A 23,585-nucleotide genomic window follows, 5' to 3' on the forward strand; every position below is an offset into this window, starting at 1 on the left:
GCTGGTGTAAACTCTGCCCTCGAGGTGCTCAGACTCCAGCTCCAGTCTGGGCAATCCACGTCACGTGAGTTAGAAGCAGCACTGCAGGCAGCCCAAACCCCGCTCCCCCCACCCTTACCAAGGCAGCGGCTTCCAGCTAGAACCTGCGGGCTCTCCTTGCTCTGCCGTCTCACATGCATGAGACCTGCTCCCTGGGCTGCTGTGGAGCAGAGCAAACCCTACACAGTCAGCACAGTAGCTGCCTCCACCCACTTCAGTTGGAGCATCTTATTTAAAGTTCACACCCGAGGAGACCAGGGTGTTGATGGCTGATTTCCCGTCAATGAACAGAGAATGGTGAGGCCTCTTCCCCTTGGCTGGCAGCTGTGGGATGTCTGTCCATCTGTCTGGCCCCTCCCAGCCCTGACGCTGCCTCTGGGTGAAGAATCACCACAGGCCAGCTGCCAACAGCATGGCACCCCTCCTGTTTATTCAAGGAGTGTGCAGCACGCCATCAGCCCACTCCTGGACCCACGCCCCTGGGGTGTCCCCTTTAAGTTGCACAGCGATGGTTTTCCTTCCCTCTAAATGCCATGCAGGGGGAGCAATCTGTGTGGCAGGGAAAGGGCCCTCTTGGCTTCCCTGGTGGGGAGTGAGGGTTGGCACGGCAGCTGCACCAGGAAAAGGGAGACTGCAGAGAGGCCGTGCAGGTGCAGAGGCCGTGTAGGTGTGGAGGGCGTGCAGGTCCGAGGCCTGCATGGTAAGAGGGACTGTGCCTGCATTTTGCACTGTGACCTCCATCAAAATGTACCTCATTTTGAGCACAGAATTATTTCTTATTAGAAAAGAAACATCTGCCCATTAAAGAAAGTTTGGAAAACACAGAAAAGTGTAGAAAATTACTCACAATCCCAACAAACTCCTTGAGAGCAATGGAATTATCCTCTGCCTCTGTGTGTATCCCCTTCCCTTTTTTAAAACAAAGATGTAGTTAATACCTTACATACTAATTACAGATCTTCACCATTTAATGTAGTATCATGAGAATGTCCCACGGCACTAAAATATTCTTCCGGAGAGAATGGCATCCTGCCTTTGGAAGTGACATGATGTATTCAGCCACTCCATTCCCCTGTTGGTCACATTTAGTTTGATTCCAGTTTTATGCTATTATAAATAATACTGTGATGGTAATTGTCGTACATGAATCTCTGCTGTGTCTGTAATTATTCCCCTTGGGTAATGGCTATAAGTGGAATTACTGAGTCACAAGGTGTGCATGTTTTAAGACTCTTATTATATACTAGTGGCCCGGTGCACGAGATTTGTGCACTTGGGGGTCCCTCAGCCTGGCCTGCACCCTCTCACAGTCCAGGAGTCCTCGGGGGATGTACGACTGACGGCCTAGGCCCGCTGCCCTTAGAGCTGCCTTGGAGGCGGGAGAGGCTCCCACCACTGCTGCTGTGCTCCAGCCATGAGCCCGGCTTCTGGCTGAGTGGTGCTCCCCCTGTGGGAGCGCACTGACCACCAGGGGGCAGCTCCTGCATTGAGCGTCTGCCCCCCCCAGTGGTCAGTGCACGCCATAGCAACTGGTCATTCTGCTGTTCCATCAATTTGCATATTAGCCTTTTATTATATAAGATTATGACACTGCACTGAAGAGATACTTCCCATTCTGTTTCTTCTTTCCTGAATCGCCTTTCATGTCCACAGTTTTTTTTTTCCTTAAGAAAGTTCATATTTTTTTGTAGCTTTTAAAATATATGCTAAAAATATTAATTTTTTGAACATGTTTAATTAGGGTAAGATATACATAAGGCTTACCATCCTAATTATTTTTAAATGGGCAGGTCAGTAGTGTTAAGTATTGTTATAACCATCACCTCCATCCATTTCATCCAAACTGAACCACTACAGCCATTGAACCACCACTCTACTTTCTGTGTCTATGAATTTGACCACTAAATACCTCATATAAGTGAAGCGATGCAGTGTTTGTCCTTTTGCAACTGACTTATGTCACTTAGCATGATGTCCTCAAGGTTCATCCATGTTGGAGCGTGTGTCAGAATGCCCTTCCTTTTTAAGACTGAATAATATGTGTGATGTTTGTGTGTATGGTGTGTGTGTGTGTGTGTGTGTGTGTGTGTGTATACTCATTGTTTTATCCACTTATCCCCTGATGGAAACTCAGGTTGCTTCTACCTTTTGGCTTCTGTGAATAATGCCGCTATGGACATGGGTTTACATTTATGGTGATATTTAACACAAAAAAAATTCTAACAATTTTTACAAAATCTGACCCGTTAATCCTTCCTCTTGTTGTGCTTGCTCTTTGCTCTCAGATTTAGACATGTCTCAGCTAGGATTAGGAAAATATTTACACGTTTCCTATTTCTTTTACAATCTTGTTTTTTCATATTACATTCTAGACTGTAACTAGAAGATGCTTTGATTAATTGTATGTGTTGATATGCTTGTTTGTAGGGAACACAAACCCTCAAGTAAACACAAAACAACTCAAGTGAGAGGAAGCCTGTTTAACAATGCGGGGATCGTGGCTGGGGAAGCAGCAGGGCCTCCCAGGAGCTGGGGGTCTCCTTGGTGCCTCTCGCTCTGTAGCAGTTCTCCTCTGCCTGGGCCAGGTTTCCTGCGCACACGTGGTGTGGGAGTGCACAGCATTACGGACAGAGCGTGTGGCTTTGAGGCGTCTTCACAGGGACTCCAGTTCCAACTCTGACTTTTCACGTCCACATGCTTTGACTGGAGCATTTGAAACTCTTAGCTTCTATCCTTGAGAGCAAAAACTGACTTTTTTACTTCTGGCCAGAAAATCAGAGAGGGTCATGTGATACAGAAAACAAGGCTTTCCAGACCCATCCCCTTATCAGGAAGTTAGTGTAGGCTTCCAGCAGGGAGTGTGGGCCAGACAAGCACCCTAATATGTCTGCATGAGGAGAAACTGTACACATCACTTCTATTTTTCCCAACTGGTCAACCAGTACCCCCTTTCTCTTTTTTTTCCCCTGATTTGGATACCATCTTTATCATAGCCTCATTCCTTAAGTCCACTAGGATCTTTCTCCTGGTTTTCCATTTGTTCCATTTATCTAATCTTAGGTTGAGCCCATGCTGTTTTAATGATTGTAGCTTTATCTAGTGTAATATCTGGTATAAGTTCTCTTTCATCACATTTTTTTTTAAAATGTCTTGACTCTTCTCTTACATTAATTTTCCCAGATAGACTTTAGACTCAACTTGCCAGCTTTTCAGTCACAAGCCATAATCGATTGGTCACCTGGCTGGAGTGGAGCTGGGGGGAGGGTTGCCACATGGTCGCTTGAACCTAGAATATTGAACACAGTATTTTTTCTACTTCTCATCATTGAGCTGGAATCCTTGCTCCCCGTGTCCAGTCTTTGGAACTGGACCTCTACTGCCCTTCTCTCTGATGCTCTCACCAATTTCGCTTTCTTGCAGTTGACTGTCTTTATTTCTCCTGCAGCCTGAGATGCTGAAAGACCACAGGCTTTGAAGTCAAACATTTTGCTCAAATCCTATTGACTTACATTACTAGCAGTCAGGTTTGGGACATGTTATTTAACATGAGGAAGATTTTCTTGTTCTTGGGTGCCATATGGAGATAACGAATACATCCTTTCGAGGTTCTTTCAGAGATTCCATTAAATGAGATTTTATGGAAAACACATAGTCACGTGCCACATTAGAAGTGGTGACCATTTATTTATGTGCTGCCCTTGCCTGTGGATCAGAGGTTTTCTAAGCATAGACTTTTATCCCACTTCTTCTGGGTTTAGCCTGACTTTGCTTTTCAGTGAAAATAATTCTTCTTACTTAAATCACTACTTTAGTCAGAGTTCTGGGCCTTAAACTCCTTGTCGCCGTTGCTCTGAGTTTATTAGCGGGATAAATGGCCTCGGGCCAGCTGCTGAAATGCAGACTTCTTCCTGGCGGGTTCAGTGCCACTTTCTTCTGGAGCCTCGTTCCTCATTGCTCACCCTGCGTGAGCTCGCTCAGCTGCACGCAGATGGCAGGAGCGTGGAGCCCTGCTCTGAGCAGCTCCGGGCTTCTCCGTCCCTTCCTCCCACCAGCTCCCAGGGGCGTTCTGTCCTTTGAGGGGAGCCTGTTGGGCAGGTCATTACCACGGGGTGCACTCTCCCAGGTACACCCAAATCTCTGTGAGTCGTCTGGCTTGTGGAAAAATGGCAAAGGTGCTCATTCTGACTAGACTTGGAGGTAGCGGACAGGTTGTATTAGGCCAAGCCTGCCCTTTCGGAGCAACGCCAGTTTACAACTCACTTCATCTTTTCAGCTGTTGTATTTTTCTGATGAGGTCGGGCAGGGGGGCGGGGGACTCTAAGTTCCTTTGCAGCTCTGATGGTCTGGGGATTGTAAACTTAATTAAATATAGACATTTAGGGGACTAGAAAACTAAGAATGGTTGCCTTCCTCTTGGTGTTGTTATCATTGGGGAACAAATAAGGGCCAATTTGTTAGAGGCACCTCTCCCCAGCACCAGAGAGGTGTTTCCGGACAGACCCCTGCGTCTGTGGAAGAAGGCTGTCCACAACCTCAATCCTTGTTTTCTCGCATAAATGAATTTAGACGCGAGACCTTGACTGCATTGTGAAAAGCTAATTTATTAAAGCAGTTAAAGCATGCCCCTTTATTGAAAAAGCAAAGCAAGTAAACCTATACATCTGGCTAATGAAATTCAGACAGGCTCTCAGCTAATCTGAAGATTGAGTTGGGTGGGAGTCTGAGGTGTTATATACCTTCCTGACTATAGGTTTCAAAATTCCTTTGCTGAATATTTTGGTACAGATTCTCAAGGTCCCTTTTTACTGCTTAGGGAGTAAAACTGCCCTTTTCCCCTTTTTCCCTTTCCCTTTCCCCCCTCTCTTTCTGCATTCTTTCTTTAGGGAGGTTTTGTTTGTTTGTTTGTTTGTTTGTTTGTTTTTTTAACCATTTGCTCTCAAGTTTCCTTGACTGGAGAAGATAATGACTTATTAGTTACAAGCTGGCTGCAAATTGCCCATACTGTTTGGCCTTGTGTTAACTTTCCTGTCTCAGTTTCCCTATTCCTCCCGTGCTGGAATCCTGTAACATATTTAGGGCAAGGGTTAAAAGCATAGATTTTAAAAATTGAGGTATAACATAAATCCTAAAATATGGAATGTGTACTGATCTTAAGTATATAAGTCAATGCTACTTTTCACATGTCTGTCTATCATCTCTCTCTTATCTATCTACCCATCTGACCATCTCTCCCCACCTCTTTATCTAGCCCTTGATACAAATATAGAACATTTCCATCACCCTGTATGATTCTCTGTGGCCCCTTCCCAATATACATTTAACCTCTGGGGGTAACCACTATTCTGCTTCTGTAATTATCAAGTAGTTTTGCCTGTTCTTTTTGAGTCTCTTTCAAAAGAACTTGGCCTTGGTCTTCATATAAACGGAGTCATCCGGTGTGTACTGTGTTCTGTCTGGCTTTTCACTTAAATTAATACCTGTGAGAGTCATCCATGTTGTTACATATGCCAGTAGTTCACACTGTGTACAGTATTCCATTCATGAGTATACCACAGTTTATTTATTCAGTCTCCATCTTACGGGCCTTCTGGGTCATTTCCATTTTTTTCAACAACATTTGATATTGCCGGTCTTCTTCATTTTAGCCATTCTGGTGGACGTCTAGTGGTATCTCATTGTGGTTAGAAACATTAAAAATTTTAAGCCATAATAAACTTGTTTTTGAGCCCTAGGCCATCCACCAATGAGATATGTGAATAGGAACAAAATACCTAAAGACTGAGATTTAGTTTCCTCAAGTAAAAGATAAGAGTTACTCTTGCCCACCTCCAGAGGTTTTAGGAAGATTAAATGAGATAATGGTTACAAAGTAGAGGGTCTGGCTCATAAACACCCTCAGTATTAAATAATAACTACGATAGCTCCTGTTATTATTATTATTATTATTATTACTAGTGATCCGATACACAGATTTGTGCACATTGAAAGGAAATTAATTAGGAGGTGGCTGGCAGGGTGGGACTGGGTGAGATGGGCCGGTATGTACGGAGCCATCCTCCCACGGTCCCTCCCAGTGGCCGCAACTGGGGTGGCACCATGGCTCGAAGGGCATCTGCAGAGTGAGTCGGGTCCCTCAGCTTTGCCTGTGAGGACCAGGCCGAAACCGGCTCTCTGACATCCTCTCAGGGTCCTGGAGTGCAAGTGGGCACTCTGCAAAGTTGCTGTTGTACAGAGTGTGGAACTCAAACGCAAGTGTGCAGTAAACAGGATTTGGGGCCGACAGTGCCCCAGCAACAATATAACCATGGCCGAAGGTGGAATCGCGGGGCCCCGCGAGGAATCAGGCTCCCTCACCTGAGAACTGCCGCTGCCAAGTCACTGCAGCTCAGCAGCTCCTGCATTGAGCATCTGCCCCCTGGTGGTCAGTGTGCGTCATAGTGACTGGTTGGATGGTAGGAAAGACACTTAGCATATTAGCCTTTTATATAAATAGACTATTATTACTGCAACTGATATAATTGAGGTCAAGAAATCCTTTATCCAGTTAAAGTTTTCCTACATATAAAGACATTATTGGTTGAAATTGTCAAAACATAAACATGTTTTAATGGTTTAATATTGTCTAAGGCAATTGGCATGAATTTATGAAGATGAGATTGAGAAGAAATTCATTTATTCCATCGACAACTAGCCAGGGGTGCAGTGTGTGCCCAGCACTGTTCTAGATACTGAGTTTTCCTTCTCTAGGGTGTATCAGTAAGAGGGAATACATACAATAAACAACAGCCAAATAGGTGAATAAGATAGTTTTGTATAACTATTCATGCACATGATGAAAGTCAAATACTGTGATAGAGAATGTTGGGGAGCCTACAGTAGATGGGGTGGTTAGCGAAGGTCTCTCTTAGGAGTTGACATTTGTAATAAGACCTAAATGATTAAGAAGGATCTAGGCTTGCACGCATCTGAGGACAGAGTATTCCGGGCACAGGGAGTGGTGAGTACAGAGGCTGGCAGACAGGCCTGAGCTGGGCATCAAGAACAGAGGAATCCAAGGAAAGGGGATGAGGGTGGGAAACTGCATGGGCATTGGCATGGCGTGTCTTGCAGATCACTGTACATTTTTAATTTGAGTGCGTTATGCAGCCTTGAAAGGTTTTTAGAAGAGGCATAGCGTGACCCGATGTCTATGTTTAGATTACTTTTAGTTGTGCTGTGTACGGAACAGATGGAAATGGGTGAAGAGGCAGGTAGGAAGGCTGGTCCTGTTGCAGGTGAGAGGTGGTGCTGGCTCAGCTGAGGAGGTGGCAGGAGAGATGGGGAAGAGCGGCTGCATGTGAGGCAGGTTTTGTGCATTGTCCTTAGGAATCAGGTCTCCCATTGGGTAAGTGATGATGAGGATGCCTAGAGGAGAGGCAGTTTGGGGGGCCGTTTATATAATGTTCTTTTCTGACCGATATTATAGGTTGCATTGTATCCCCTAAAAAGATATGCTGAAGTCCTAATTCCTGTACCTGTGAGTGTGACCTTATTTGAAAATAGGATTCTTTCAGATGCAATCAAGTTACGATGAGGTCATCCTGAATTAGGATGGCCTTTATCCATTATGACCATGGCTGATGCTGACAAGAATACATCAGTGGAGAGATGAACACGCAAGTCGGACAGGAAAGAACTGAGAACAAAGTGTGAGGTGAAGGTGACTTCCTGCTGTCAGCTCTTCAGGCTGGGACAGGAACCAGGGCATTGGGCCCCCTTTGCCAGCAGGGAACACAGGGAGAGGATGGATGTAAATTCCCTGTGAGCAAGAATGTTCCCTTCTTCCTGCTTCAGTTTCTTGTGAAGTAGGAGGCAAGGCCATCAGCTGAAGAGCAGGAGGTGTTGGAGGTTCCAGGAGCCCAAGAAACCCTACAGACACTTGGAAAGTGGAAGAGCAAACATTCCAGAGAAGGACAGCAGAACCACCACAGGGCTGAGGGGCGTCTCAGAATGTCAGTCATTAATTCAGAGACCCTGGGCAGTGACAGTGATAACAGCAAACATGCCGTGTGTCACATAGTCCAGGCACCATTCTAAACTCTCTACACATACCCTTTCAGTCACGCTGTGAGGTGGGTGATGCTGTTCTCCCTATTTTATTGATGAATGAAGTGGGAGGTTAAGTCATTGTCCTACACCACACAGCTAATGAGAAACGGAGCTGAGATTGAGCCACATGGTCAGTGTGGCTCCGGAGTGCAGACCCTCCCCATACGGGATTCTGTGGGTGGTTTTGCCCAGCCAGGCTCACTTGCTCAGGCCTTGAATGGCAGGAGCTACCATTTATTGTTTGGTGTATCTCCTCAAGATCGTAAATACTTTCTAGGTATTAATTTGATGATCACAAAACCCTCATTAAGTACTCTGATTATTAGTCTCATTTTCAGATGAAGACATTAGGGTTCGAAGAGGTCAAATAACTTACCTAAAGTCCCACAGCAACTAGATGGCAGCTCATGGCTCTGGCTCTCATCACGTCACAGGTGGATTTGCTGGGCGAGTACAGCGGAGTGAGATGCTGGCCAGGGCAGTTGTAAGGATGGATCATGGAATCTCACCTGGATGAGGAAGGGGAGGGAGGCTCTGGATGGAGACGGATGGTTTATCAGAGTCTGGGCAAGGAACACGCACTTGGAGAAGAGTTTAACAAAACCATTATGAAAAGATGTAAATGGGAGGGGAAAGGTGACCATGGCATGCCTTTTCATTCCAGGGCTGAGGGGCAGAGAGGGGAGCAGGGACAAGGAGGAGTCTGCTTAGAGAGGCGCTCCCACAGCCCCTTGTGGAGGGGCCAGGGTATAGCCACACTCTACCTGCCCTCCCCTCTCCTGCTGTCGCCTCTCCCTGGCCAACTCCCTGTGCTGCCATTCACAGAGGTCAAATGAAGGGCCTGCCACCTCCACATTTGTGATCCAGCCTTGGGAACCAATAGGAAGAGCAGGGCCCACAGGGAAGGGCTTGGCCAAGAGGTCTGAGGAGGGCTGTGCTCTGCCTCGCACCCCCTGAATGAAGAGGATCCAGTGTCTGAGAGCAGAGGGAAGCCAGGGGCCTGGATCTGCTGCTGGCAAGGATGCGCCCCCACAGGAGCGGGCAGAGAAGCACAATGGCCTCCCCAGTGAGATTACCAGGAGCCTGGGGCCTGGGTGCGCACTAATACGTTCACCACACCCAACAGAGAAATAGGGGAGCATGGAGATGTGTTCCACGTCTCGCCTCTCAGCAGCATCGATGCCCTGCTCCTGCCCCTGGAAGTGGCAGATCTGAGGGTGGAGGAAATTGCAAGAGCTCACCCCCAAGAGCCGACAGTGTTGGGGGAAGTTCTTGTGGATAATTTCCCACGCATGCTCCCCTACAGCGTTCTGTCCTCCCAGCAGGAGTGCAGTTGCCCCCTCACCTCCCCACCTATCAGGAGAAGGACAGGAGGCTGACCAGAACATATCTGCTCCCAGTAAGGCCATACCCATTTTCCCACCCTGCCCATGTCAGTCATGGCTCCCTGTGACCTTTCCTGGGACCCAGAGTGGGCAGTCTTGCTTTGCTCCCAGAAGGACCCACGTGAACAGTCACACGGACATTAACGCAGTAAATTCTAAGGCTACACGAGACCCTATGCCTAGTTTCCCTCACCTTGTTTTGTATTCTCATCTCAGATTTGCCAAGCTGCCTCACTCACCATGACAACAAACACTTAACCCAAATCAGTGTAAAGAGGCTTGAATTTTTAATGAACCGTCCTCACTCACTGATAACTTTTCAGAGATATGTAATATATATAATAGTCCAATTAAATTGCCCTCCCTTTGGGAGATAAAGTCTGAAAAAAAAAATAGCCCCTAAAAATTGTCCCTCTCGAATTTCCTATTCTGCGCAGAAAGGGCTCCCTAGGTGTTTTGGAAGAGTGGGGTCCCTTGAGCAGCTGCTGGAAGCATGGCTTTGCAAGAAACATGGTCGAATGAAAGGAAATCCCAGTATAAATCGTGGGATCTAGGCCCTGACCTAAGTCACAGGTTGGCCACTGCGTGACTTTGTATCGCTAACTTCTCTGAGGCTATTGACTCACCTGCAAAATGGAGATCATAGTAATACATATATATTAATATTGTCCTCTAGGTCATCAGGCATTCATTGCCAGTGTCTCTGGGTAAAGGCACGTGACAAAATTATTTAAGACGCTGGAGTGTTTCAGCACCACTCCGTTCCCCACTAATCCAGATGCACTCACAGGGAGCGCTGGGGTTGCAGAGTGTGAGACCAGGAAGGAAGCAGGAGAGCAGTGCCAGGTGCCCAGGGGCTGCCCCACTCTAGGTCTGCATGGAGATCAGAGGGGGATTTGACCAATTCTCAGGTTTCTTAACTCACCTCTGAGGTCTGGCGAATCTCCTGGGATGTTTGGGGCCAGGAAAGAGTCTTTCCTCCCTGCAGAGAGCACCTGGGCCTCGGCCTCCCCTCCCCAGGTCTCCGGACTCCTCTTGGCCAGGGTCCTGCTGTCAAGAATGAGACAGATCTGAGACGGTGATCACAGGCAGAGACGGGAATTTGGTTAGATTCTGGGCATCTTCCCAAGGGGACTACATCTGAGGAGAAAATAAATGGCGCACTGGGTCCCCCTGAAATGGAAATGAGCCTTTGCACGGTTTTGCTCCAGCTCAAGGGAGGCTGGGCTGCCTGGGGCGCCGGGGAGAGCTCGGGCTGACCTGGGAGGTTTAGTCACAGCAGCAGCCATGACCGTGGACTCTGTTTCCCCTCCCCAGGCCCGGTTTCCTCATCTGTAAGTATTCTGCTGGAAAAGGTGACCTTGGACACTCCTTCCTGTGACATTCTCCCATTCCCTCTCAGTGGTGGGGCCGGGGAGGGTTTAGTCCTCATAAAATCTCTGCAGATTAATGTCACCACCAAGCAATCCTTTCTCATCCCCTTGGTAAATAATTAGGATGCACTAGAGCTGTGGGGTCGTACTTTAGTTTTTGAGCCATGTAATGCGTTCTTAAAAAAAAAAATCTTACCCCAAAGCCTGTATAATATACAAGAGACCACAGCAGAGCTTCCTGTTGCAGGGGATGAGGTTGACCTTGAGTCTGTCCTTGGCCACAGCTGGAGACCTCTGTACAGTGCATATTTATGTTTTTGTTTGTTTGTTTGGTTTGGTTTTGAACACAAAGTACCAGTTTTCTTAAATCCAAACCAACAAAACGAATGGTTCAGGGGGTCATGAATTTGGATTGAAAGGGGCTGATTTGTGAATGACTTTCTGGGGGATTTGCCCCCAGTGCAATGGTTCTCAAACTGTATTCCAGGTTCCGCCCCCCACCGGCCTGGCGTGAGCCTCATTCTTCTCTATCTGATGAGAGCTTCTGCTTTCCTAGAGCAGAGTGATAAGATGAAAGCACCATTTAAAAACATGTTTTTATTGATTTTAGAGAGAGATGAAGGGAGAGGGAGAGAGAAACATTGATGGGCTGCCTCCTACATGCCCCCTACTGGGGATGGAGTCTGCAACTCGGGCATATACCCTGACCGGGAATCGAACCAGTGACCTCTCAGTGCACAGGACCAGGCCCAACCAACCAGATGTGCAGCCCACCTGGTGACAATCTCCAAGTCCCTGACCACAGCATCAGCAGAGGGGAGATGCCAGGGAGTGGGCATTACCCAAAGTATTTGCCGACATCTCTGCCAACTGCATAGACTCTGGAAGAAACAGTCCTTCTGCGCTTTGTGAGCAAGCACTAGCTATGACATACATAAAGTGTTCCCAGTAAACTAGCAAATAGCCACTGTCGATGCAGTCTGCAATCAGGCCTGGCCTGCACCCAGCTCACCTTGGTGAGGGCGCTCAGAGCTGCCTCATTGACTCAGCAGGAGTGCCAGCATAGAGGAACACAGGCCTCCTGGCCCCAGCCCTCTCTCCATGTGCAGACTTGGTGTGGGCTCTAGGGAGCTGGAAGGACCCTTGGGGTTCCTGGGGGGGAGAGCCATCAGGCCAGATAGCAGAGCCCACACTCTCCAGCTCCTCTGCTTTGACTCCTGGCCCCAGGGCAGCTCGGGGCACAAGCAGAGTAAGAGGACCCCAGGGAGTTCCCCGCCTGGGAAAGAGGAAAGACTGGAGTCTCCAAGCGAGTAGCGCTCCCATGTATTGAGGCTTATTGCTGCTGAGTAGCACATGAAATGATTTATAACAGGATCTTACCTAATCCTTACCAACCTCCTGCCAGGTGGGTATAGGATCTGCGCTTGATAAATGCCTTGTCATTTACACGAGGAAAAGTGGCCCCTCTCACTCCCTGGCCCTCATACTTCTTTTTAGAAAATGGCATTTATTAGAGTTTTTGCATATAAAGAAGGACAGAGAGGAAATCAAAGAATGGCCCACTCCCTAATTCCAGATGAACTCTGTAAATAGTACAAAAATTAAAATAACGCATATGCACATTTAGAAAAGTCACACAGTAAAGAAAGTAATACACCTCAGAAGTAAATATCTCTCTCCCTTCATTCCAGACCCTTTCCCCAAAGGAAAGGAAGTTTCAGTATTTTGTATGCATGATTTATTTCCAGGGGAAAAAAATGGTTTGTATGAATCATCCTACCTACAATGGGTTTCTGTGTATTTTTTGTGCATACTATTTTCACTCTTATTTATATGAAAGGGAGCACACTGAAGCATTGCTTTATACCTTGCTTTTTTTTTAACTTTTAATATCTTGAAGATTTTCCCACATTGGCACATACAGCTCTGCCTCGTTGTTTTTAACGGCTGCATAATATTCCATGACACGACATTACCTAATTCTCACCTCCCCACCCCCCAACCCCCTTGACAGAAACTGTTGCAACCAACATTGCACTGTGTAGTCTGGCTCAAATATTATGGAAAAACTTGAGGGCATATGTGCAGGGTAAACTCCTAGTGTGAGATGCTAAGCAAAAAGCCCTCCCTTCAAGTAGGCACAGCTACTTTATACTCCCATCAGCAGCAGTGGGAGCCCGTTCCCCTGGCCGTGGAGCGCCACACGGGTAAGGTTAGCCAGCTCGTTTTTTAAAATGGTACTTCATATTTTGATTTGAATTTTCTTAATTATGAATTAAGATTAATCATATCTTTATATCTCCATTGGTCTTTAAATTAATTTTTGTGTTGTGTTTTTTTTGAGGTGATAATTACCTATTCATATTCCTTGTGCATTTTTCTAATGTTTCATTATTATTTTTACTACTGATATGATTGAGCTTTTTGTAAACAAAGGAAAACCCCACTTTCACATGCATTAAAATGTTTCTGGGGGTTGACATGTGTTTTGATTTCTGTCTGTGGCATATTTTCCACAGTGAGGTGACTGCATAGCAGGCCCCAGACCATCTGAGCCCCTGTCAGCTTTCCCAAGATGACCGGTGTCTGCGCTGGGTGCATGCTTTGCATTTCAAGCAGGAGCAAAAGATGGAGAGTTGTCCCCCATCACAGAAGCTACTCTTGGCTTTATTTCATCACAGTGGTGTACTCTGCCCTATTTGCCTACCAGATTTTCCAGGGTGGCTTCTTATCACTTAACTCTATTGCCATCAATAAAGACAGTTTGTTCGATGTTAAAAATCTCTAGTACCAGTCTTTCCTTAGTGAATTCTGGGGTTTGTGTATTGCTTGAAGATTATAAATAAGTGCATTTATGTTTTAGGAATTCTGTAGTTTTACTTTGTTTGGCAAATATCATCAGGCAGCTTTTCCTTTTCCTCGGTGAGGCATGTGGGGTATTTTGGTCTCTGAGTTCTTAAAATCTGGAGACTCTTTGTTTCCTTGATTGTTGGAGGATAATCTGGCAGTGGATAAGTTCCTTGGTAACAGTAAGTTAACCGAAAACTAGCTAACTAGCTAATTAACTAATGACCTATCAATCGTCTTTATCTATCCAGCACCTATCTATGTATTTATCCTGTCTATCTATCTATCTATCTATCTATCTATCTATCTATCTATCTATCTATCTATCTATCTATCATCTATCTCCCTACCTCTCTGTCATTAAACAAAATAAATAAAGAACTATTTAGCAGTCAGAATATCTTCCCAACTATCTAGCATAAGAAATAAAACACAGAAGAGCTTCCTATACCCTTCCTCAATCACATTCCCCGCTCTACCTCCGGAAGTGGCCTGTCTGTTCCTGAAGTCAGTGTCTGTCATTCCCCTGAACTTCCTGTACCTGTATAACACCATATATGCCCATATCCTCAGACAACAGAGTGTTGTCCTGCATGGTCTGAAACTCTCCAGATGATGTCATCCTGATGATGTCATCGTGTTTTTCTTCAGCTTGCTTAGTGGACTCAACTCTAATTGTGAAATCATCCATGTTGATACTGAGAGCGCTCATTTCATTTGCACGGTTGTGTAGGATTCCATTGCATGACTAGAACACTATTTGTCACTTCTCTCTTGGGAGGAACAGAGGGCTTTTTCCCAGTTTGTTTTTATTACAAACAGTATTGCATGTTAGCATGTTGCTCATATTTTATTATGCACTTATGCGAGGATTTATCCAGGGCATATACCTGGAAGTGAAATTGCTGGTTTTATGACCTATCCATCTTCACCTGTATTAGCCATTGCCAAAGTTCTTTCCAATTTACACTCCCACCAGAGAGTGCGGGAGGTCTTGTTCCTGCCTAGCTGTGGCGGTAGTCTCAGCATCTTCACTTTCGCAGTCTACTGGGTGTGAAATGCTGTCTCATTACGGTTTTAATTTGGCTTTCCCTGATTACTTGTGAGATTGAACACCACTGTGTATATTGTCCCTTCACATTTTCTCCTCTGTGACTTGTCTATGATCTCTTCTGCCTAGTTTTTCTAGCGTGTTGTCTTACTTTCTGATTAATTTGCAGTTATCTATGTGTTCTAGATATTAATGTAAATATATATTTCTAGTGCTTGACTTATTGTTTTATTACTGCTTTTTATGTATTACAGTTTAAAATTTTTTAGATGATTCCTCTTTAGTCACTTTTTTTAACATTTTTATTATGGAAAGTATTACTGATGTCCCCTTCTTACCCCATTGGCCCCTTCTAGCCCGCCCCCACTGCCTGCCCCTGCCCCAGGCCTTCACCACCCTATTGTCTGTATCCATAGGTTATGCATATATGCATACAAGTTCTTTGTTTGATCTTTTCCCACCCACCCATCCACCCCTACCTTCCTTCTGAGATTCCATAGTCTGTTCTATGCTTCTGTCTCTGGATCTATTTTTTTCAGCAGTTTATTTTGTTCATTAGATTCCACATATAAGTGAGATCATGTGATATTTGTCTTTCTCTGACTGACTCATTTTGCTTAGCATAATACTCTCCAGGTCCATTCATGCTGTCTGAAAGGGTAAGAGATCCTTCTTATTTACTGCTGCATAGTATTTCATGGCGTAAAAGTACCACAGCTTTTTTATCCAGTCATCTACTGATGGGCACTTGGGCTGTTTCCAGACCTTAGCTGTTGTAAATTGTGCTTCTGTGAACATAGGGGTGTATATATCCTTTCTGATTGGTGTTTCTGATTTTTTGGGATATATTCCTAAAAGTGAGATCACTGGGTCAAATGGCAGTTCCATATTTAATTTTTTGAGGAAACTCCATACTGTTTTCCATAATGGCTGCACCAGTCTGCATTCCCACCAGCAGTGTACAAGGGTTCCCTTTTCTCCACATCCTCACCAGCACTTGTCATTTGTTGATTTGTTGATGGTAGCCATTCTGACAGGTGTGAAGTGATACCTCATTGTCATTTTAATTTGCATCTCTCTGATGATCAGTGACTTTGAGCATTTTTTCATATGTCTCTTGACCATCTGTATGTCTACTTTGGAGAAGTATCTATTTAGGTCCTTTGCCCATTTTTTAATTGGATTGTTTGTCTTCCTTTTGTTAAGTTTTATGAGTTCCTTATATATTTTGGATATTAACCCTTTATCAGATGTATCATTACCAAATATGTTCTCCCATACAGTAGGCTCCCTTTACATTTTGTTCATGGTTTATTTTGCTATGCAGAAGCTTTTAATTTTGATGTAGTCCCATTTGTTTATTTTCTCATTAGTTTCCCTTCCCTTAGGAGATATATCCTCAAACATATTGCTATGAGAGATGTCTGAGATTTTTTCTGCCTATGGTTTCTTCTAGGATTTTTATGGTTTCACAACTTACATTTAAGTCTTTTATACATTTTGAGTTTATTCTTGTGTATGGTATAAGTTGGTGGTCTAGTTTCATTTTTTCACATGTATCTGTCCAGTTTGCCCAACACCTTTTATTGAAGAGACTGTCTTGACTCCATTGTATGCGCTTGCCTCCATAGTCAAATATTAATTGAGCATAATGGCTTGGGTAGATTTCTGGGTTCTCTGTTTTGTTTCATTGATCTGTATGCCTGTTCTTGTGCCAGTACTAGGCTTTTTTGCTTACAGTAGTTTTGTAATATAACTTGATATTTGGTATTGTGATCCCTCCAACTTTGTTCTTCTTTCTCAAGATTGTGTTGTGGATATTACACAACACAATCTATTCAGGATTCCATGTGAATTTTTGAAGTACTTATTCTAGATCTGTGAAATATGCTGTTGGTATTTTAATAGGAGTGCATTGAATCCGTAGAGAGCTTTAGGTAGTATGGACATTTTAATTATGTTAATTCTACCAATCCATGAACATGGTATATCTTCCTCTAGCTCTTTTATTCAATGTCCTGTAGTTTTCCGAGTACAAGTCTTTTACCTCCTTGGTTAAGTTTATTCCTAAGTACCTTAATTTTTTTGTTGCAATGGTAAATGGGATTATTTGTTTAATTTCTCTCTTTGGGAATTCATTATTGGTGTATAAAAATGCCATCGATTTCTGGGTGTTAATTTTGTATCCTGCTACATTGTTAAATTTCTTTATTAAATCTAGTAGTTTTTTGGTGGAGTCTTTAGGGTTTTCTATGTACAATATCATGTCATCAGTGAATAATGAGAGTTTTACTTCCTCCTTGCACCCGTTTTGATGTTTTCTTTTATGTTTTCTTCTTGTCTGATTGCTGTAGCTAGCACTTCCCATACTATGTTGAATAAGAGTGGTGAAAGTGGACATCCATGTCTAATTCTTGTTCTTGGGGGAAATGGTTTTAGTTTTTGCACATTGAATATGATATTGGCTGTAGGTTTGTCATATATGACCTTTATTATATTGAGATAGGATTCCTCTATTCCCACTGTGCTGGCAGTTTTTATCAAAACTGGTTATTGGGCCCTAACTGGTTTGGCTCAGTGGATAGAGTGTCGGCCTGCAGACTCAAGGGTCCCAGGTTCGGTTCTGGTCAAGGGCATGTACCTTGGTTGTGGGCGCATCCCCAGTAGGGAGTGTGCAGGAGGCAGCTGATCGATGTTTCTCTCTCATCGATGTTTCTAAATCTCTATCCCTCTCCCTTCCTCTCTATAAAAAATCAATAAAATATATTTTTAAAAAATGGGTGTTGGATTTTGTCAAATTCTTTTTCTGCATCTATTGATATGATCATGTAACTTTTGTCTTTCAATTTGTTTATGTGATGTATTACATTTATTGATTTGCAAATATGTGTCAGCCTTGCATCCCTGGAATAAATCCCACTTGGTCATGGTGTATGATCTTTTTGATGTCTTTATGGATCAGATTTGCTAATATTTTGTTGAGGATTTTATAGTCTGTACCTTTTGATTCCTGTTTAAAAACCCCTCCCAGCTTTGATATCATTAACATATTCTCTGATATTCTTTTCTAACAGATTAAAGTTTGATTTTTTTATATTTCAGTCTCTAGTTCTCTTTGAATTATTATTATTATTATTATTTTTGCATTTTCCTGTATTTGTATGTGTGTGTGTGTCTGGTATTTCTTTCTGAAGAAAGTTTTTCTATTGTTTCTTTTTTTCATTATTTTTAATGAGTTTTAGAGGAATGGAATAAAAAATCTACTCAAAAATATTGGCAAACCCTTAGGTAGCACTTAGTAGTATTGTTTTAAATGCCTTATATATAGTAACTCATTTAATCTTCTCAACAACCTATGAAATGGGTATTATTGTTGTTTTCCTTTTGCATTTGAGGAGACAGATACATAAAGAGGTTGGAATCTTGTCAGTGTGTCCAGAGTGTGTTCTTCACTCTGGACCCGTCCTACCTCTGCAGAAATAGTTTTCAAAACCCTGGGGAGGTTGTTTCACTTCCTATGGGCTTGGTGTTTTATGAAGATGGTTTTGTTCCCTTTATTTTTTAAAATGGGATTTCACTAGAGTATATTTAGATACTGGCCCTTCTAATATATAGTCTGATGCTTGATCCTTTTATTAATCTAAAAAGTAAAGTCTTCCATCAGAAAAAAATAAATTTTAATAATATCATCTGAATTACCCCTTCTGACCCTCTTCTGAGAATATTATGTGAAATAGTAGCTTCTAGCCAGGCCTGTGTGGCTTACTGGTTGAGCATTGACCTATGAACCAGGAGGTCATAGTTCGATTCCTGGTCAGGGCACATGTCTAGGTTGCAGATTTAATCCCCAGTGCAGACTTGCAGGAGTCAGCCGATCAATGATTCCCTCTCATCATTGATGCTTCTATCTCTCTCTCCTTCTCCCTCTCCCTTCCTCTCTGAAATAAAATATATATATATATATATATATATATATATATACACACACACACACACACACACACTAGTGACCCAGTGCAAGGATTCGTGCACATTGAAAGGAAATTAATTAGAAGATGGTCTGGGACTGGGTGAGACAAGCCAGACACACCCTCGAGCCAACCTCCTACAGTCTCTCCCTGGCGTCTGTGGAGTGAGCAGGGTCCCACCAACAGGTGGGGTCTTTCGGCCTGGCTTGTGGGGATCAGGCCGAAATCGGCTCTCTGACATCCCTGGAGGGGTCCCAGAGTGCGAGAGGGCACTCTGCAAAGTTGCTGTCATGCTGCAAATGCAAGTGTGCAGTAAACCAGATTCAGGGCCAACAGTGCCCCAGCAACAACATAACCCAATGCCGAAGGTGGAATTCTGCAGCCCTGGGAGGAATCGTGCTCCCTCCTCTCTGGTTTTGGGGTGCGTCACCCGAGAACCGCCATTGCCAAGTCACTGCAGCTCAACAGCTCCTGCATTAAGCATCTGCCCCCTGGTGGTCAGCGCACATCATACCATTAGGACTGTTGGACACTTAGCATATTAGCCTTTTATATATATAGATTTTAAAAAAAGAAATAGTAGCTACCAGAGATGTCCTGTCCCTTCTTTTCTCCCCTTGTTTCTGTCTCCCTGTCCTTCATCCACCTCTCTCATTTGGGTTTTCTTCACCAGTTTCCTTCAGTATCCCCTCTGTTGTCCATAATGCAGCTCAGGTGAACGTTCCTGATCAGTCTGCTTCTCTCTGTGGCTGTTGATGTAATTTCACAGATGCAATGTTCTCTTAAGTCTTATTGAGATCACCATTCAGATATTACCTAATTTTTCCCTCCTGTTTCTTGTAGCAAATCTCCTTTACACAGAAACGTTCCCCCTCCTCACTCAGGGCTGCCTTGCGATCAGAGCCACCAGCATCTCCCAGAACAAGCCTCCGACTTCTCTTTAGCTCTCGCCTGTCTCCTGCAGGCAGCTGTGCTGTGACTTCCTGTGGTGGGGATGGTGAGGGGCAGCGGCAGACTGGAGGCTGTGCCACTTTGTACAGTTCCATTCAGGCAGTGGCAGGCATGCTGTGCAGCCCGAGGCCACCCTTGTTACTGGTCCGGGCCGTGTCCTTGCCTCTGATGTGACATGGGCTTGCTCTCGCTCAGTACAGGGGTATTCACACTCCGACCAGGGGTGCCCACAGAGCTCTTGCTCATTTCTTCCTGGAGCCCTGCTGGTTATATGGCTGTTTCTCTGCAAATGCACCTTGGGCAGTGTCTGCATTCCCTTGGCCTCCTGCCTCAGCACTTCCAGACGGAGAATGACGTGGTAGTTTGTGTTGTGGCGAAAGGATTCTGTGATCCCCGTTCATACCATTCACATCATCACCTGATGAACTCAGTGTATCACCAGGGCAGACTAGGGGCTGGCTCCCCTCTCTCTGACTGTCCACTGTGCAGGCTCCACTTTTACCAGCCATTCTTCTCCTCACACTGCCCTTGCTCAGGCTAAACCAGCTCTTTGGAGGACACGGGAGACATAAATCTTCTAGACTTTGACCTCCTGCATCCAGCGTAGGAGTGACCTGTCACTAGTTCTAACATAATATTCATAAAGTGTGGTTCCCGGTCCTGGGTTATCAGCAGCATCACCTGAGAACTTGCTAGAAATGCACATGATCAGGCCTCACCTCTGACCGACTAAGGGAGGACTTCCGGTACTGGGACCCTGCAATCTGTGCATCCAGGTGAGTCTGATGTGTTCACATCTGAGGAGCCTGGCTTGAGCAAAGCAGAAACTGCCACTGTGCCATCCTCAGAAGTGTCCCCAGAGACGGCTTTGAAAAGGCTGAAGGCTCCCTGGAGAGTGGGGTGCTCACTGGCAGGCCCCTGGACATAGTTTCCATGGTTACTTTTCATTCAACTCAGTGATTTCCAAACTGATTTGACCATAAATTCTTTATTCCTGTACAATGCTCTTGGTCCTGGCCCCTCAGCATCTCCTTCCTTTTCTCAGTTCAAAACCTCAGTCCTTGAAGCTCAACACTTCTGAGCTCCAACTTCTCTGCGCTTGCTCGTCCGCAGGCAGACTTCTGGCCCAGTGTGCCCACTGGGTCCCAGCTGACGTCTCAGAGAGGAGTCACCATGGTGCGCGGCAGGTCCCAGGGTGAGGTTGCAAGCGTATGAGTTGTGGAAAGACTGTGGACTTTGGCCTCAGTTTTTCCATCAATAAAATGGGGAAATAAATAATAATAGACAAGTTACCATGCAGTAGTGATACAAGTGTTAAATAAATAGCATATGTGAAGAATCTTTGTAAATTGTATCATGCTACAACATGTTCATAATTATTGTGCAAAAAATTAAGCTGCATGTCCAGCTGTCCCTCTGCCTGGCACATAGTAGGTGATCAGGCACTGTCAGTTTCCTTTCTGACAGCACAGCCCCAAAGCACTAGGGCAGAAGTCCCAAGGCCGCTTGTTCCAGCTGACAGATAAAGATGATTGTAAGTAGCACGGGCACCGTTTTACGTTCCAGCTTCCTCCATATTGATTTGTTTATCAAAATTTTTATTTATAAGGAGCACAAAAATAAACCAGTGCAGATTCGGCAGGGTGTACCACAGGTTCTGAATTAATGAGATCCAAATTTATGAGGGTTCTGATTTATTACTTCCTTTCCTTACTCTTCTGTTGTCAGGAGATGGGATAGAGAGAAAGTGATTGCATTACAGGACAAGGGTCCCTCTGTCCCTGGGACTTGTAGCACACCCCTTCCCACAGCCCTTCCCTTCCACCTTCATTCCCTGATGAGGATGAGTTTCTCTAAGTACTACAGTCTGGTTTCTGGGGCTGTGATATGGCTTGGGATCTGGGCAGAAGCCTCTTAGTTCAGCTCCAATAATTCTTCTCTTCTATAAAATTCTGGGCTGCAACCCCAGTATTTTATAGCAAGAGAGTTCCTCGTGGAAAGCTGTGTGCCCTGAGGAACACAGTGCCCTGAGACACTTATTCAGAGTGGAGGAGCTGAAGGAAACAGCAGTACCGTTTTCTTATGCTCCTGACACCCTGGGACAGTGGTTGCCAGAGTTGGTCCCTGGGCCCAGCCCAGCAGCCAGCATCCCCAGGCAACTTGGTAGCAATGCAGAATCTTACGCCCCATCCCAGATGTACTAACCAGAAACTCCGGCAGGGCACCGGTAGTCTGTTTGAACATGCCCTTCTGGTTTTTCTGATCCACACTCAGATTTGAGAACGGCTGATGTGGGAGAAGGAAGGGCGAGGGAGCACTAGGGAGCTGGGACCTTACATAATGGGTGGTTCTGGCACCCACAAGGGTCCCAGCAGATGGTCCTTGAGCCCTTGGGAGTAAACTCACTTAGGCTGTGTCTCCATGGCTCCAGGGCAGCGTTCTCCTTCCCCCTGGCACATAACAGCCACCTAGAAAGCTCCCCAGAAATGCGCTGCCCCAAGCGCAGGCCCCCCCAAATGAATCAGAACCCCAGAGGAGTGTCTAGACAGCCGTGTTTGTAAAAACTTCCAGATGATTCTGACCTGCACCCAAGTTTGAGATCTGCTAATGCACAAGGTGCTCTGCTAAGAAAAAGTATGGTCTTGTTTGCCTTTACACTAGTCACACATCTTTCTATTAGAAATTTATTTTACCTATTTAAATGATAAAAGTTACATACTCATCATAGAAAAAAAAACTTGGGAAATATAGGAACACTGAAAAGAGAGAAGTTGTGTTCCAACTACCTGAAGACAGTTGTCAGTACCAGGTGTATTTTTTTTCATTCTTTTTCTTTTCAATGCACTGGTGGGAATTTTCTATAGCTTTGTGATTATCCTATATAATAAAAGCCTAATATGCAAATTGTCCTCTCGACTGGGAGTCTGACCAGGAGTTAAACCAAGGGATGGGGCCGGCTGGCCAACTGTGGAAAGGGAGGCCCCAGCCAGCAGCGGCAGGCAGCCAGGGGGAGGGAGGCCCTGGCTGGCAGCCAGCAGCCAGCAGCTTCTAGGGACCTTACCCATGCACAAATTTCGTGCACTAGGCCTCTAGTATTTAATATAGGGTGTCCTGTCTTTCTTCACAGTGTCTGCATTTCAAGCGTATTGCAAATGTCACTGCAGAACATTAACTCTCCTGCTCTTTTAATTTCTTCTTCCAGAATCCTAGCCTGCCTCAGTCTTTCCTCACACCACCCAGGTAGACGGATGCACTAGGCTGCGAGGGATAGATCTTGTTGCAGAAATTCAGGACAGGCCAGCACAGAACTCTTTCTTCAGTGTTTCAGGACCCATTCTACTCGCCAGCTTCAGTGATGCTGGGCCCCAGGCTGTGTGGTTCCATAGGATGTGCTATGACTCGTAAACATACACATACACAGAGCCATCCCGATCAGACCCCTGCCTCCATGCTTTGGGAAGAAAGAAAACAAATGAATAAGGCAAGACAGAGAAGGAAGGAAGCTGAGGCAAAGGAGAGGATGGTAGGACAAATAGACCGATGTCTGGTGTGCTCAGGCAGAAATGCCGAAACCAAGCCACGTGTCTCTCCACCCACTCTGCTTTCAACTTTCAGTGTGACCTTCCCAGAACGTCTTTCTTTATTGCCATATATATATATATACACACACATATATATATATGCACACTTTGTTGCACAGTAATATATACTGACTATATATAAATATATTTATATTTATGATATATTACTATATATTTATATGATGAAATATATTATATATTTTTATTATATATTATATATTTACATATACATTTGTAAAAGTATATGTATGTATTTTTTCTTGACTGCTGCTACCTCTGCCTTAGCCGCTGGCTGGACATTC

The 23,585-nt window shown here is 44.7% G+C and overlaps 1 protein-coding gene across 2 annotated transcripts in view; it reads left to right on the forward strand.

Annotated features, from left to right (window-relative positions):
* SHISA6 (shisa family member 6) overlaps positions 1-23,585 on the forward strand; it is a 292,588-nt gene that overhangs the window by 122,487 nt on the left and 146,516 nt on the right. The gene's annotated exons all lie outside the window — the stretch shown is intronic.

Source organism: Myotis myotis, unplaced genomic scaffold, assembly GCF_014108235.1.
Source record: "Myotis myotis isolate mMyoMyo1 unplaced genomic scaffold, mMyoMyo1.p scaffold_m19_p_17, whole genome shotgun sequence".
In the NCBI taxonomy this organism is placed as follows: domain Eukaryota; kingdom Metazoa; phylum Chordata; class Mammalia; order Chiroptera; family Vespertilionidae; genus Myotis; species Myotis myotis.